This window comes from Pan paniscus, chromosome 4 (assembly GCF_029289425.2).
Source record: "Pan paniscus chromosome 4, NHGRI_mPanPan1-v2.0_pri, whole genome shotgun sequence".
Lineage (NCBI taxonomy): Eukaryota > Metazoa > Chordata > Mammalia > Primates > Hominidae > Pan > Pan paniscus.
This window is the reverse complement of record NC_073253.2, coordinates 61,328,413-61,343,962: the sequence shown is the minus strand read 5'-3', so window position 1 is coordinate 61,343,962 and position 15,550 is coordinate 61,328,413.

Here is a 15,550-nt window from a genome sequence, read left to right as displayed (position 1 = left end):
TAGCAAGAAAAATAAAACCATGCCATTTTCACTGTACTATTTTCAACATGAGGTGTATGTAAGATGTTCACCGAAATCTTCTAAAAAATTGTTTAATAGCAAATTTTCAAATCATAAAAAGAATCAAAAAGAAAATATTTTAAATTAAAAAATATAAAGATACAATGTAAGACACACAAATATAAGAAAAAATAATCGGTATTTATTTTAGGGCACCAAGAATCTTCAGGCAGATATCATAACCTACTTAGAGCCAGAGAGAAGAATTTTAAAGTATTTTTAGTATATTTTATTTTTGAAAGCTTTCCAGATCAGTGATAGCACAATAATGAATTCTAGCTTTCAAAACGTATATGCTGAACTCCTGAATTTGAAGCAAGCTAAATCTGCAAAATTATTCCATAAGTATGCCCCAAATTTTCCCTTCAACTACAATAAAAACAAAGAGCTTTGTGTTATTCTTATCAGCCTTTCTTTACCAATTGTGCAAAAGCTTCAAGAAGCCTTTACACATGAATCATTTTCTCTAAAAAATAAGAATAATTCCTTATAAAATCAGAATTAACAAACTTTTTAACTGCTTTTATTAAATGTGCCTCTCAGTTTATTACGATAGTTCATTTTAAACTAGTTCTCTTTGAATTCTCACATTAAGTTACATTAATTAGGTAAATATGACATAACTTACAAATGTGTTCTCTGGACCTAAATTGAAAAGCTTCTTTAATTGGCATTTCCTATAGGAATTGGCATTTTTCTATAGGAAAGCAGCTAAATTGCAGCACTCCACTCCCCATCATTCAAGTTTAATGATGAATTAAAGTCATGAATATAAAATATTCTTTTTTTAAAAAAATGAGGATTGCATGCTTTTGTTTCTACATATTTATTTCCTTTCTAGATGACTCTTATATTTAATATTATACTCTTGTAACCAATTCTACCAACAATACATTAGAAAATCTAGAAACAGAAACAAATTATTCTAGGGAGTATTATCAGGCCCATGTTTTACACTAACTTTAAAGTGCAATCATATAATTCCTTTAGCATGATGATCACAATCCTAGTGACAGAGGCTATGGTTGGGGGGGTCTCCAACACTGCTCAGATGGGGAGAGGACATTTCCAGTTTCATGTACATGGAGAAGTCCACCAGTTAAAATACTTGAAGCCAAACACACCATTGTCATTTAATGATCTGAATTTTGCCACGAATTTACTTTACTAAAACAAAGAGGAAAAATGTTTTTAAGGATAACTCATTTTTTACAGAACATGTTAAGACAACTCCTGTAGACTCACACAAGGAAAGAAACTCACATGATTAAAAATTAAAGATTTACAAATGTGTCAGCAAATGAAAACAACTGGCATGCCCTAAATAAGAGAACCACCTCTTAAACTGATGTGGCTGATATGTACAAAAGGAATATAGCCCCCAACTAGGCAAATAACAGATACTACTTCATCAACTGGCAATTTCTCTTTCACAGGGGTTTTTCTGACCTTGTAAATAGCATTACAAAAGAAACAGACTGGATAAAGAAAATGTGGTACATATACACCATGGAATACTATGCAGCCATAAAAAGGAACGAGATGATGTCCTTTGCAGGGACATAGATGAAGGTGGATGCCATAATACTCAGCAAAATAACACAGGAACAGAAAACCAAACACCACATGTTCTCATACATGGGAGTTGAACAGTGATAACACATGGACACAGCGATGGGAACAACACACACCGGGGCCTAGGGGAGGTCGGGGTTGAGGAAAGGGAGAGCATTAGGACAAATAACTAATGCATGCAGAGCTTAAAACCTAGATGATGGGTTGATGGGTGCAGCAAACCACCATGGCACACGTATACCTATGTAACAAATCTGTATGTTTTTCACATGTATCCCAGAACTTAAAGTAAAATTTTAAAAAATAAATACATAAATTTGGGGAAAAAAGAAACAGATTGATTATAAATGTTCTACACATTGGCATATATTTTGTGACTCATTAAGAAATTTATATTGCAAGAATATTAAAATGCTTTATTGAAAGTTATGTTTGGGGTGGGTTTACTGCATTTGAGATTATGATATTTCTCAAATAACTTTGCTCTAATTGAAGGTAACAAAAAAATCTAATGAAAATTAATTAACAATGATTTAAGTCTAAGAACTTTATCTACAAGAATTATTTTAGTAATGAAGTATAACAAATATGTTAAATAAGAATGATGGGGAGTTGCAAATAAAATGCATCTCTAGAAAATAATTTACCAGTTTCCTTTCTCACAAAATCCTCTGTTTAGTCCCCTTTTAAACAATCCTTGATTTCACTAAGAGCACAAGAGTTATGGAACAGAATTCCTTTCCATCCTCTTTTACAAACTGCATATTCGAACATCGGGTGGGAAGGAGGTCTTGTCTCAGAACACTTTGGTATCATGGTATCTGTCACACTGCAACCTCCAATGAAAGTGAAGTTTGTCTCCATTGTGAGTTACAGTAATCATTTAGCTACTCCATACATGGCAAGCAAAAATAAATAAATAGATAAACAAGGAAAATAATAAACTCTGATTTTGTGTGTGTGTGTGTGTGTGTGTGTAGATACAAACACACATTTTCACTCCCGAGCTTTTGTGATACTCTAGCTTTAACAAGAATTGTTCAGCTATTTCCCTAGCATTAGAGGTTAAAAGATATTGAGCTTACTGACATCTAAGCTTTGGGGCTGCCACTGAGGTTATTTATTTTCAATTTTGTATCAAGTGGCAGCAACAATGCTGCGCTGTGAATTAAGTAGCTTTGATTCTCTGTTAAGTGTGAATTTAAAGCTTGAATACGGATATAAACAGCCATGATAAAGATGCAATCCAACAGAGGTCCTGCCAATAACAGGATTTAGTTTAAATAGCTGAGTATTCAACATGAACTCTCCCTTCATTCTATATAGCAAGTAGTGACCATTGTAATTAAGAATTAAATGTACTAACACCAGGAACTACAGGAAAATAAATTGAGATGTCAACAATAACATTTATTGTACTCCATAATTATGCAATTATTTGATTTTTATTCCCTGTCTGCATCACCAAAATATATATGCGAATAGGGCAGACATCTTGTCTTTCCTATTCATCATATATTTATAAGTAGTTAGAAGAATAATGTCTAGCACAGGGTAAGCATTTGGTAAATATATGATGGATTAAAATAGATTGAAGGATTAATGAATAAATTAATAGAAACGAATGTTTGAATGAATACTGGAATCAATTCTAGAATGGAGATTTAATTTTTAAAGCATAATTGATATATGCTTTTTATTAATTTTATTTATAATTAATAAATAATTCAATTTATTTATAATTGACCCATAAGTGTACATGTTTATGGGATAGTGTGCTGCTTCAATGCATGTATACATTGTATAATGATCATAACAGGGTATGATGTGGTTTCGATCTATGTCCCCACCCAGATCTCATGTTGAATTTTAACCCCCAGTGTTGGGGGAGGGACCTGGTGGGAGGTGACTGGATCATAGTGGTGGATTTCCCCTTTGCTGTTGGGATAGTGAGTGAGTTCTCACAAGATCTCACTCATGAGATTTGAAAGCATTTCCCCCTTCTCTCTCTTTGTCCTGCTCCGACAGGTGAAGATGTTCTTACTTCCCCTTCGGCCATGACCATAAGTTTCCTGAGGCCTCCAAGACATGCTTCTTGTGCAGCCTGCAGAACTGTGAGTCAATTAAACCTCTTTTCTTCATAAATTACCCAGTCTTGAGTAGTTTTTATTGCAGTGTGAGAACGAACTAATACAGATGATAATAGTCAAAATCTTCTCTTTTAGCTATTTTGAAATATACACAGCACTGATATTAGCTATAGTTACCCTACTGTGAAATAAATAGAATACCAGAACTTATTCTTCCCGTCTAACAGTAACTTTGTACTCACTGACAAACTTTCTCCATCCCTCCTACTCCCTACCTCCCCAGCCTCTGGTAATCTGTGAAATCAACTCCTCTAGAATCCACAGAAGAGTAAGCTCATGTGCCGTTTGTCTTTCTGTGCCTGGCTTACAACACTTAGCGTAATGCCCACAAGGTTCATTTGACTTTTTTTGCTTCCTACTTAACGACCAACTCCAGAGACTGATTTTTTAAACTATTATAATCATAACACTTTTTCATTTGTAATTCATTCCCAGAGCAAAAAAGAGACAGAGATCTTACTATGAATAAAATAGTAAAAACAATTAAAATGATTAAAACAAATACTCATTTCACATTAGCTGAAAAGTAAAAGCTAGAGACTGTTCATGTCAGAGATCAGGTGGCATGGGTAACCGTATTTATTTCCTCAGGCCACCATAAAAAAGTACCACAGACTACACGGCCTACAACTACAGAAGGGTATTCTGTCATAGTTCTGGAGGCTAGAAATTCAAAATCAAGGTGTCAGCAGGGTAGTTCCTCTGGAAATTCGAGGGAGAATCTGTTCCATGCTTCTCTCCTAGCTTCTGGTGGCTGCCTACAGCTCTTAGTGTTACCCGGCTTGGAGCCTCATGTGTGATTTCAATCTCTGCCTCTTTCTTCATATGGCCTCTTCTCTGTGCCTCTGCGTCTCTGTGTCTCAAATCTTCTTCCCTCTCTCTTATAGAGACACCAGTCGTTAGATTGAGTGTCCACCCTAAATCCAAAATGATCTTATCTCAAAATCCTTAACTTAATTACACCTACAAAGACTATTTCCAAATAAGGTCGTATTCTCAGAAACCAGGCTTAGGAATAGGACATATCTCTTTGAGAAACACAGTTCAACCTATGAGAGTAACTTTCAGGTACTGGCCAATGGAAGCCAATACCAATACTTTCCAGAACTACACATTCAGTTTGAGTTCACCTTATTTCCCCATACTGGTCTCTGAATGGAGTGCTCTGACCCCTCCACATAGAGGTTCAGAGGCACTTCAATCCCAGAATAATCCTGTTTGGCTCTTCCTTTTCAATTGAATTCCTGTCTGTGAAATCCTGTTACATGGTCATCTGGAAAAATGATGACCTGCCTTCTCAGCCCCAAAGTGATGCTTTCTGCCTGCAGCTAAACAAGTCCTATTCACTCTGGGTGTTCTACCACCTCCTTTACTGTTCTGTCTAAATCATGGCAGAGGACTGCACACTGAGCTTCTCTCACCTATGGCTTTCTACTCCATCTACCACCTCAGCCTGTGGTTCACCACGGACCACACATTTTATAGCAAGTATATAAACCCTGTTTGCCCTGTGTTGTCAAGGGAAACCATCCTGTCTTGTATATTCAACTGTCCAGAAAGCAACGTCCTACCCAGGAAGCCCTTATGGAGTGCCATGAGGAATTGGGGACCCCATAAACCTGGGAGCCAACCAGGGCGCTCCAGAAAATGATCTGACTTTTTCTTTTCTTTTCTTTCCTTTTTCTTTTCTTTCCTTTTTCTATTCTTTGCTTTGCTTTGCTTTTTGTTTGTTTGTTTTTTGAGATGGAGTCTCGCTCTGTCACCCAGGCTGGAGTGCAGTGGTGCAGTCTCGGCTCACTGCAGCCTCCACCTCCCAGGTTCAAGCGATTCTCCTACCTCAGTCTCCCGAGTAGCTGGGATTACAGGCGCCTGCCACTGCACCGAGCTAATGTTTGTATTTTTAGTAGAAACGGGGTTTCACCATGTTGGCCAGGCTGGTCTTGAACTCCTGACCTCGTGATCCGCCTGCCCTGGCTTCCCAAAGTGCTGGAATTACAGGCGTGAGCCCCCACACCTGGCTGGATCTGAATTTTTCTAATGTTTTCCTAGAACTGTCCTGCCTTCTGTCCAGTAATTCTCACTAGTAATTTTACTGCTTTTTCCCCAGGAACATTGCAGTGGGATAATATCATATTTTCCCCAAAATGCAGTTAGCATTATTTTATTTCAAGTTTAATATAGATAATATTGCTGGCCCTGTAGAACTTTTAGGACAATAAAAGTTGCTCTAACATACAGTTCTTGGAGTTTTGTGAGAAATAGTTTTTCTTTTTATAGGCACCATGTTTTTCCAGATATTACATTGAACCAGAGAGGGACCTGGCTTTCCATCCCAAGAAAGCCACTAACCGGCTTTGTCAGCTCAAACTATGGGGAACTTAGCTTCCTCCATCCAAATAAACCAGCACAGGTCTTAAATTCATCTGAACTGTAAAAAAGGTACAGTTATAATGGTTAAAGAGAGCCTAATATTATAAAAAGAAAATAGAATTGCAATAGAAATCTGCTAGCTCTAGAAAGTAGCAGACATTAGTGATTTCATGTTGATACCTAATGCTGTAACACACACTGTGTCACCAAATTGAAAAAATGGCCTCTGTGAAAGCAGAGATCACAAATGCTGATAGTCTGTCAGACTTCTAAAATTAATAATTTCATATCAAATCTAAATTTCCAGCTTCTCTTGAAAAATCAGAAACTCTCCAGCACTAATCATGTGTGCCCACAAGGCATCAAACAACTGGTGTTAAGTTGCCGGTGCTCACTTTAGATAGGGCATGGGGTTTTCATTTTGCACAGTCCCCACCATTCCCCCTTATTTCCCTAAACTGAAGTTGCAAATCAGTGGTTATGCCTGTGCTGTTTTTCCTATACCAGGCCTGTTTCAGGCATTTACAACACAAACCTGTCCTCTAGAAGAATTGTAATTTGCAACTTATGGTGCAACATATCCTTAGACTTCCTCTAAACGAAAGTATGTTTGTATTGGTTGGCAGCCATTTTCTGTGGAAAAAAAAAATAGGTCTTTCAGAACGTAGACTTCTAGAGGCAGAAAAGACCTTGATTGTGAGCCTTTGCTCTATTCGGTAGCTATTGAATTGTGGATTTACTAGGTGCCGGGAACTGCGTAATTTTTGTAACACAAAAATTCTACCCATGAAGTCCTCAATAGTGCTCTGAAAGGACAATGCAGGTGTGGGGAATAGTAAGCATTCAGTTTTTCTTGCTTTCTTTTTCTTTTTCTTACATTTATAAACCTTTATTGGATTTAGATACTTAAAATTAATACCTGCAGGTATTATTTTAATAACACAAAAGCTTATAAAACAATTACAAAATAAACATAAAAGCCCTTTTTTCCCTCAATCTCACTCCTTTCTTATAGCGCTTCCTCTCTAAGCTGAGCTTCTCCCATTTTTTGTGCAAGACTGTCACAATTGTTGAAAGATCTCTAAATCGCTTTGGAAATAAATTTTGTGATATATACTTACCATTGTATGAATTTGAGATTAGCTATCTTCTTCCATGTTGTAGAAGACGAAGAACATATCTTTTGGGCAACTTCTATGTAAGAGCCCATTTAGGTTTTTGCAGACTTGAAAGATCAGGCAGGATCGATTGATCTGTTTGCAGTGCAATACCTCAAGCTGACCAAGGATAAAATCTCACAGAAGAAAAGCAAATTAAATCAATTTCCATCTGTTCCTTAGCTAAATATTGCTAATAGCAGGCTTTTCATACTTCTTCAACTCCCTTAGCTGCTTTTGAGATTTTTCCATTCCAGGACAGAAGAAAAATGAAACAGAACCTATAATCATAACTCAAAATGAAGCCCATTCCCCTTTCCCACATGAGAAAAATAAAACAGGGGAAGGAGGGAGAAACAATAAATATGCAACATGTTGGGATAACTGGATGCCATTATAATCAGTTTTTTAAGAATTTATCAAGATATTATCAAAGCAATATATTTCCTCTCCTCTTATGTGAATATTAATAGATATTTAATATGGTATAAACATTGTATAGTTATGTAGTTTTCCAGACAGCAACAATAGTTAGAATTGCAAAATTTGCTTGCACGGGCAACTTGTATGATGAAGTAAAACAACTTGTATGATGTCTAAATATATTACTTTACTGATTGGGTAGCGTGTTCTTCAACTGATGGAGAGAATATTAGTTTTATAACCTGATAGCAACTTAGGTCAAAAAATTGAGAGTTTTTAAACCACTGAAATGGTCTCTGACTTTATCAATATCCCTTTAACCTTTGCTGGGAAAGCTATATGATTCATCACAATCTAGAGAGTTTCCATTAGAGTCAGCCTTTGCCTTGAGACTTCTCCTGGAAAGTATCTAACTTTCTCTCCTATTAATTCTAAATGAACTTTGCTGATGAGAGAGATTATAAAGATGACCACTATTTGTCATGGTAATCAAAAATTTCATCTCGGTCCGCAAATTCCTGAATCAAATATCAGCTGTTTACAATAGCCATCCATTGGTCAAGTAATTACTATACTAATTCTAGTTACTTCATGTGTCAAACTCCAAATACAAAATATATATTCAGCCTTAGTATTCTTTTTAAGTAAACAAAGATCAAACTCTAGTGTGTGGAACTCCTTGGAGATGAAATCTGCAATTTTTAAAAACATCAAAAAATAAGATTGATGGATGGCCAGAGGGATGATGTGTGTGTATTTACATATATATATATATGAAAATATAGCAAAACCTTAACTGCAGAATCTAGGTTGTGGATAAACAGATTTTCGGATTTTCATTGTACAATTCTTTTGGCTTTTCAGTAAACAATTAGCAGAGATAGGCTAGTTATTTCTGTTGAAACATCCTTGCTATTTACTCTGAAATCTAGGAACTTTTCAAGACATAAGAATTACAGTTATGAGGTAAGAGCCCTGACCTCTAAAAGCTGCCTCTTTTGTGAATATAAAGATTTACATTGAAAAACAATAAAAAATATAATTTATAAAATTTGAGAAAATAAAATTAACTTTAATTACTTCTTTATTAATTGCACAGCAGAAGTAAAACAATTAACTTTTCATCAAATTGCTTCTTTTTAATTTTTTTTTTCCAACTTCTATTTTACGTTCAGGGGGCCCATGTGCAGGTTTTCTGCATGGGTAAATTGTATGTCACTGGTTTTGGCTCACAAATTATTGCATCACCCAGGTATTAAACATAGTACTCAATATATAGGCTTTTTTCTTATCCTCACCCTCTTCCACCCTCCACCCTCAAGTAGACTCTGGTGTCTATTGTTCCCTTCTTTGTGTCCATGTGTTCTCCATGTTTAGCTCCCACTTGTAAATGACAACCTGTGACATTTGGTTTTCTGATCTTGTGTTAATTTGCTTAGGAAAATGGCATCCACCTCCATCCATGCTGCTGCAAAGGACATAGTTTTGTTCTTTTTAATGGCTGCATAGTATTCCATGGTGTATATGTGCCATATTTTCTTTATCAGATCCGCTATTGGTGGGCATCTAGGTTGATTCCGTGTCTTTGCTATTGTGAGAAGTGCCATGAGGAACATACACATGCATGTGTCTTTCTGGTACAATGATTTCTGTTCCTTTGGGTATATACCCCGTAATGAGATTGCTGGGCCAGATGGTAGTTGTTTTTAGTTCTTTGAGAAATCTCCAAATGGCTTTCCACAATGAACTAATGAACTAGTTTACATTCTAGCCAATTTATAAGCATTCTCTTTTCTCAGAAACCCTGCCAGCCTCTGTTATTTTTTTAACAGCCATTCTTACTGGTATGAGATGGTATCTCATTGTGATTTTGATTTGCATTTCTCTAATGATTAGCAATGTTGAGCACTTTTTCATATGCTTATTGGCTGAATGTATGTCTTTAAGAAGTATTTGTTCACATCCTTTGCTCATTTTTTAATGGGGTGGCTTGCTTTTTGTTTGTTCATTTGTATAAATTCCTTACAGATTCTGGATATTAGACCTTTGATGCACTGCTTGTGAATATTTTCTCCCATTCTGTAGGTTGTCTGTTTATACTGTTGATAGTTTCTTTTGATGTGCAGAAGCTCTTGGGTTTAATTAGGTCTCACTTATAAAGTTTTGTTTTTGTTGCAATTGCTTTTGGAGTGTTCATCAGGAAATCTTTGCCAGGGCCTCTTTCTAGAATGGTATCTCTTAGGTTTTCTCCTGGAGTTTTTTATAGTTTTAGATTTTACATTTAAGTCTTTAACCCATCTTGAGTTGATTTTTGTAAATGATAAAAGGAAGGGCTCCAGTTTTAATCTTCTGCATATTGCTAATCAGTTATCACAGCACAATATATTAAATAAAGACACATTTCCCCATTGCTTGTTATTTTCAACTTTGTCACAGATCAGATGGTTGTAGGAGTGCAGCTTTATGTCTGGGTTCCATAACCTGTTCCTTCGGTCTATGTGTCTGGCTTTGTACCAGTACTACACTGTTTTGGTTCCTGTAGCCTTGTAGTATACTTTGAAGTCAAGTAGTGTAATGCCTCCAGCTTTGTTCTTTTCACTTAGGATTTCTTTAGTTATTCAGGCTCTTTATTGGTTCCATATGAATTGTGGAATAGTTTTTTCTAATTCTGTGATGAATGTCATGGGTAGTTTGATAGAAATAGCATTGAATCTGTAAATCGCTTTGGGTAGTATGGCCATTTTAAAAACTTTCCTTCTTCCTATCCATGAACATAGAATGTTTTTCCATTTGTTTGTGTAGTCTCTGATTCTTTCAACAGTGTTTTGTGATTTCCATTGTAGATATCTTTCACCTCCCTGGTTAGCTGTATTCCTGGGTGTTTTATCTTATTTTATTTTATTTTTTGTGGCTATTGAGAATGGGATTGTATTCTTGATTTGCCTCTCAGCTTAGACATTGTTGGTGTATAAAAATGTTACTGATTTTTGTACAGTGATTTTGTATCCTGAAACTTTGCCTAAGATAGTTATCAGATCTAAGAGCATTGGGGCAGGGACTATAGGACTTCCTAGGTATAGGATCATATTATCTGCAAACAGTGATAGTTTGACTTCCTCTTTTCCTGTCTTCCCATTTGAGTACCTGGTATTTTATTTCTCTTTCCTGCATGATTTTTCTGGCTAGGACTTCCAGAACTATGTTGGATAGGAGGGTTGAGAGTGGGCATCCTTATCTTTTTCTTGTTCTCAAGGGGAGTTGTTTCAGCTTTTGTCCATTCAGTATAATGCTGGCTGTGGTTTTGTCATAGCTAGCTCTTATTATTTGGAGATATGTTCCTTTGATACCCAGTTTGCTGAGGATTTTCAACATGAAGGGATGTTGAAGCTTATTGAAAGACTTTTTTGCATCTGTTTATATGATCATGTCATTTTTATTCTTAGTTCTGTTTACATAATGAATCACATTTATTGATTTGCATATGTTGAACAAACCTTGCATCCCAGAAATAAAGCCTACGTGATCATGATGGATTAGCATTTTGATGTGTTGCCGGATTTGGTTTGCTAGTATTTTCTTGAGGATTTTTGCATCTATGTTAATCAGGTATATTGGCCTAGAGTTTTTTTGTTTGTTGTGTCTCTGCCAAGTTATGGTATTAGAATGATGCTGGCTTCATAGAATAAATTAGGAAGGAGTCCTCCCTCTTCAATTTTTTGGAATAGTTTCAGAGGGACTGGTACCAGTTCTTTATATATCTGGTAGAATTCAGCTATGAATCTGTCTGGTCCATGGCTTTTTCTGGCTGCTAAGCTTTTTATTACTGATTAAATTTCAGAACTCATTAATTTTAGAACCAAGGTTTCTATTTCTTCTTGATTCAATCTTGAGAGGGTGTACATTTCCAGGGATTTTTCCATTTCTCCTAGGTTTTCCAGTTTGCATGCACAGAGGTGTCTGTAATAGTCTCACAAGGTTTCTTTTATTTTAATTTCTTTGGGGTCAGTGGTAATATTCTCTGTGTCATTTCTCATTGTGTTTATTTGGATCTTCTCTCTTTTTTATTAGTCTAGTAGTGGTCTATGAATCCTTTCAAAAATCTAACCTTTTGTTTCATTGCTCTTTTGTATGGTTTTTTTTTTTTTTTTTTTTTTGAGATGGAGTTTCACTCTTGTTGCCTGGGCTGGAGTGCAATGGCGCAATCTCAGCTCAACACAACCTCTGCCTCCCGAGTTCAAACGATTCTCCTGCTTCAGCCTCCCGAGTAGCTGGGATTACAGGCAAGTGCCACCATGCCCGGCTAATTTTTGTATTTTTAGTACAGACAGGGTTTCTCCATGTTAGTCAGGCTGGTCTTGAACTCCCGACCTCAAGTGATTCACCCGCCTCAGCCTCCCAAAGTGCTGGGATGACAGGCGTGACACTGCACCTGGCCGCTCTTTTGTATGGTTGTTGACATCTCTATATCATTCTCTTCAGCTCTGATTTTGGTTATTTGTTGTCTTCTGCTAGCTTTGGGCTGCTTTGCTCTTGTTTTTCTAGCTCCTCTAGGTGTGATGCTACTTTGAGATCTTTCTAACTTTTTGATGTGGACCTTTAGCACTATAATCTTTCCTTTTATTAATAACATTGCTTTAGCTGTGTCCCAGACGTTGTTATTTTGTATCTTTCATTAGCCTCAAAGAGTTTCTTGATTTCTTCCTTAATTTCATTGTTTACCCAAAGCCATTCAGGTCTAGATAGTTTAATATCCATGTAATTGTATGGTTGGTTTTGAGAGATCTTCTTGGTATTGATTTCTATTTTTATTGTGCTGTTACCTGAGACTGTGGTTGATATAATTTTGGTGTTTTTTTTTTCAATTTGTTGAGAATTGCCCTATGGCCAAGCATGTGGTTGATTTTAGAGTATGTGTCATATGCACGTGAGAAGAATGTATATTCTGATGTTGTTGGGTGGAGTGTCCCATACATGTCTGTTAGGTCCATTTGGTCAAGTGTCAAGTTAAGGTCCCAAATATCTTCATTAGTTTTCTGCTTGGATAATCTATCTAATACTATCAATGGGGTGTTGAAATCTGTCACTATTATTGTGTGGTTATCTAAATCTCTTTATAGGTCTCTAAGAGCTTGTTTTATGAATCTGGGTGCTCCAGTATTGGATGCAAATATGTTTAGAATAGTTAAGTCTTCTTGTTGAATTGAACATCATGATGTAATGCCCTTGTCCTTTTTATTGTTGTTTATAGAAAAAAAAAAGGTGCAGCTGGCTGCCAGCGCTTATTTAATTTTATGTAAACATGCTCTTTGAGGCTGAAGCAAATCTGACTGATTTTCAATGTGAAAATAAAATATAAAACTGGTATTGGAGTTATTTCTAAACAGAACTAACATCAGAATCGTTTTTTTCAAAAAAATCAGATTCATCCAATGAATCTTGGGCCAACCACTGTTCAAGAACAATATTTATATCACATGTAGAAATGCTACATTTTCTAAGATTTGACATTTTCAGTGATGAAGAATTACTATATTTTATAAATGGGAAATACTGCTGCTAAAAACAGAATGCTATAAATAGAATGATGTCTTTTGTTTCCAAAGTTGATATACTAGAGTGATGTGAAATAATAATACAAGTAAGTTATTTCATGGCAAAAGTGTCTCAGGGTAAACACTGTAGCCACGAGTGCCACCAGCACGTGTTCTCGGGGCAAACAGGAAAAGGGTTAAAGTCTGTTTTGTCTGAAATAAGAATAGCAACCACTGCTTTATTTTTTGTTTTCTTTTTTTTTTAACAGGTCTTTCTCCATCACTTTACTTTGAGCCTGTTGGTGTCACTGCACATGAGATAGATCTCATAAAGACACCATACATTTTCGTCTTGCTTCTTTATCCAACTTGCAACACTATGCCTTTTAAAGTGGGGCATTTAGCCCACGTACATTCAAGATTAATATTTATATGTGTGAATCTGATCCTGTCATTGTGTTGTTAGCTGGTTGTTATGTAGATTTAATTGTATAGTTGCCTTACAGTGTCAATGGTCTATGTTCTTAAGTGTGTTTTTGTGGTGACTGGTACTGGTCTTTTGTTCCCATGTTTAGTACAACCTTAAGGACCATGCATAAGGTAGATCTTGTGGTAAAAAAATTCCCTTAGCATTTGCTTGTCTGAAAAAAATTTTATTTCTCCTTTGCTTATGAAGCTTAGTTTGGCTAGATATGAAATTCTTGACTGGAATTTCTTTTTTTTTTTTTTTTTTTTTTTTTGGTGCCGAATACAGGTCCTCAGTGTCTCCTGGCTTGTAGCGTTTGTGCTGAAATGTCTGCTATTAGCATGATGGGGTTCCCTTTGTAGGTTACCTGCTCCTTCTCTCTAGCTGCCTTTAATATTTTTTGTGTGTGTTGACCATGGAGAATCTGATAACTATGTGCTTTCAGGATGATTGCCTTGTATTATATCTCACAGGGATTCTCTGAGTTTCCTGAATTTGCATGTTGACTTATCTAGCAAAGTTGGGGACATTTTTGTGAAGAATACCCTCAAATATGTTTTCCAAGTTGCTTGCCCTCTCTCTCTCTCTCTCTTTGCTTCAGGGATGCCAATGAATCCAATGAGTTACAGGTTTGGCCTCTTTACATAATCTCATATTGTTCAGAGATTTCATTCATTTTTTAAAGTATTTTTTCTTTTTTTTTCTGACTGAGTTAATTCAAAGAACTTGTCTCTTAGATCTCTGATATTCTTTCCTCAGCTTGGTCTATTCTGTTGTCAATACTTCAGGTTATATTATAAGGTTCTTTTTTTTTTTACTTGAGACAGGGTTTTGCCCTGTCACCCACGCTGGAGTACCATGGTGCCATCACGGCTCACTGCAACCTTGACCTTCCAGGCTCAAGTGATCTTCCCACCTCAGCCTCCTAAATAGCTGGGACTACAGGTGCATGCCACCATGCTCAGCTAATTTTTGTACATTTTATACAGATTCATTTTCACCATGTTTTCCAGGCTGGTTTTGAACTCCTGGGCTCAAATGATCTTCCGATCCTCCCACCTCAGCTTCCCAAAGTACTAGGATTACAGCTGTGAGCCACTGCACCTGATATGAAATTTTGTAGTGAGCTTTTCGGCTCTACCAGATCAGTTTAGTTGTTTCTGAAAATTGCTATTTCATCTTTCAGGTCATGAATCATTTTACTGGATTGCAAAGGTTCTTCAGATTGGGTTTCGGTGTTCTCCTAAATCTTGATGATCTTCACTGCCATCCTGATTCTTAATTCTATGTCCCTCATTTCAGCCATTTTATCAGTAAAGGACCATTTTTGGAGACGTAGTATGGTATTTTGGAGGTAAAAAGACACTCTCTCTGACTTTTACAGTTGCAGTTCTTGCACAGATTCTTTCTCATCTGTGTGGGCTGATATTTCTTTAATATTTAAGTTGCTGTTCTTTGGAAGGAGCTTTTTGCTTTTAAATTATCTGATGCCCTTGAGGATTTGACCATGATATAAGTTGGGTTTGGTTGACTGGCTTCATTTCTGGATGATCTCAGGTGGCTAAGACTCAGTTCATCACTCCTAGGCTGTGTGCTCTTACCCTGGGGGCTGGGAACAGGTCCATGGCTTTGTTCTCTGGTCCCTTGATGTCAAGCATCTGCTGCACTGTAGGGGCCAAGGTATTCCCAGACCACTGGCAACAACACTCTGAAGCAGGGTTCCAGCAAAAGCTTTTTGTGGAGGTAATGGTAGTGTGTTTCATGCTCACGTGTGCACACCAGGGAAAGTGGAGCAATAGTACAGCTAAGTCCATGCCT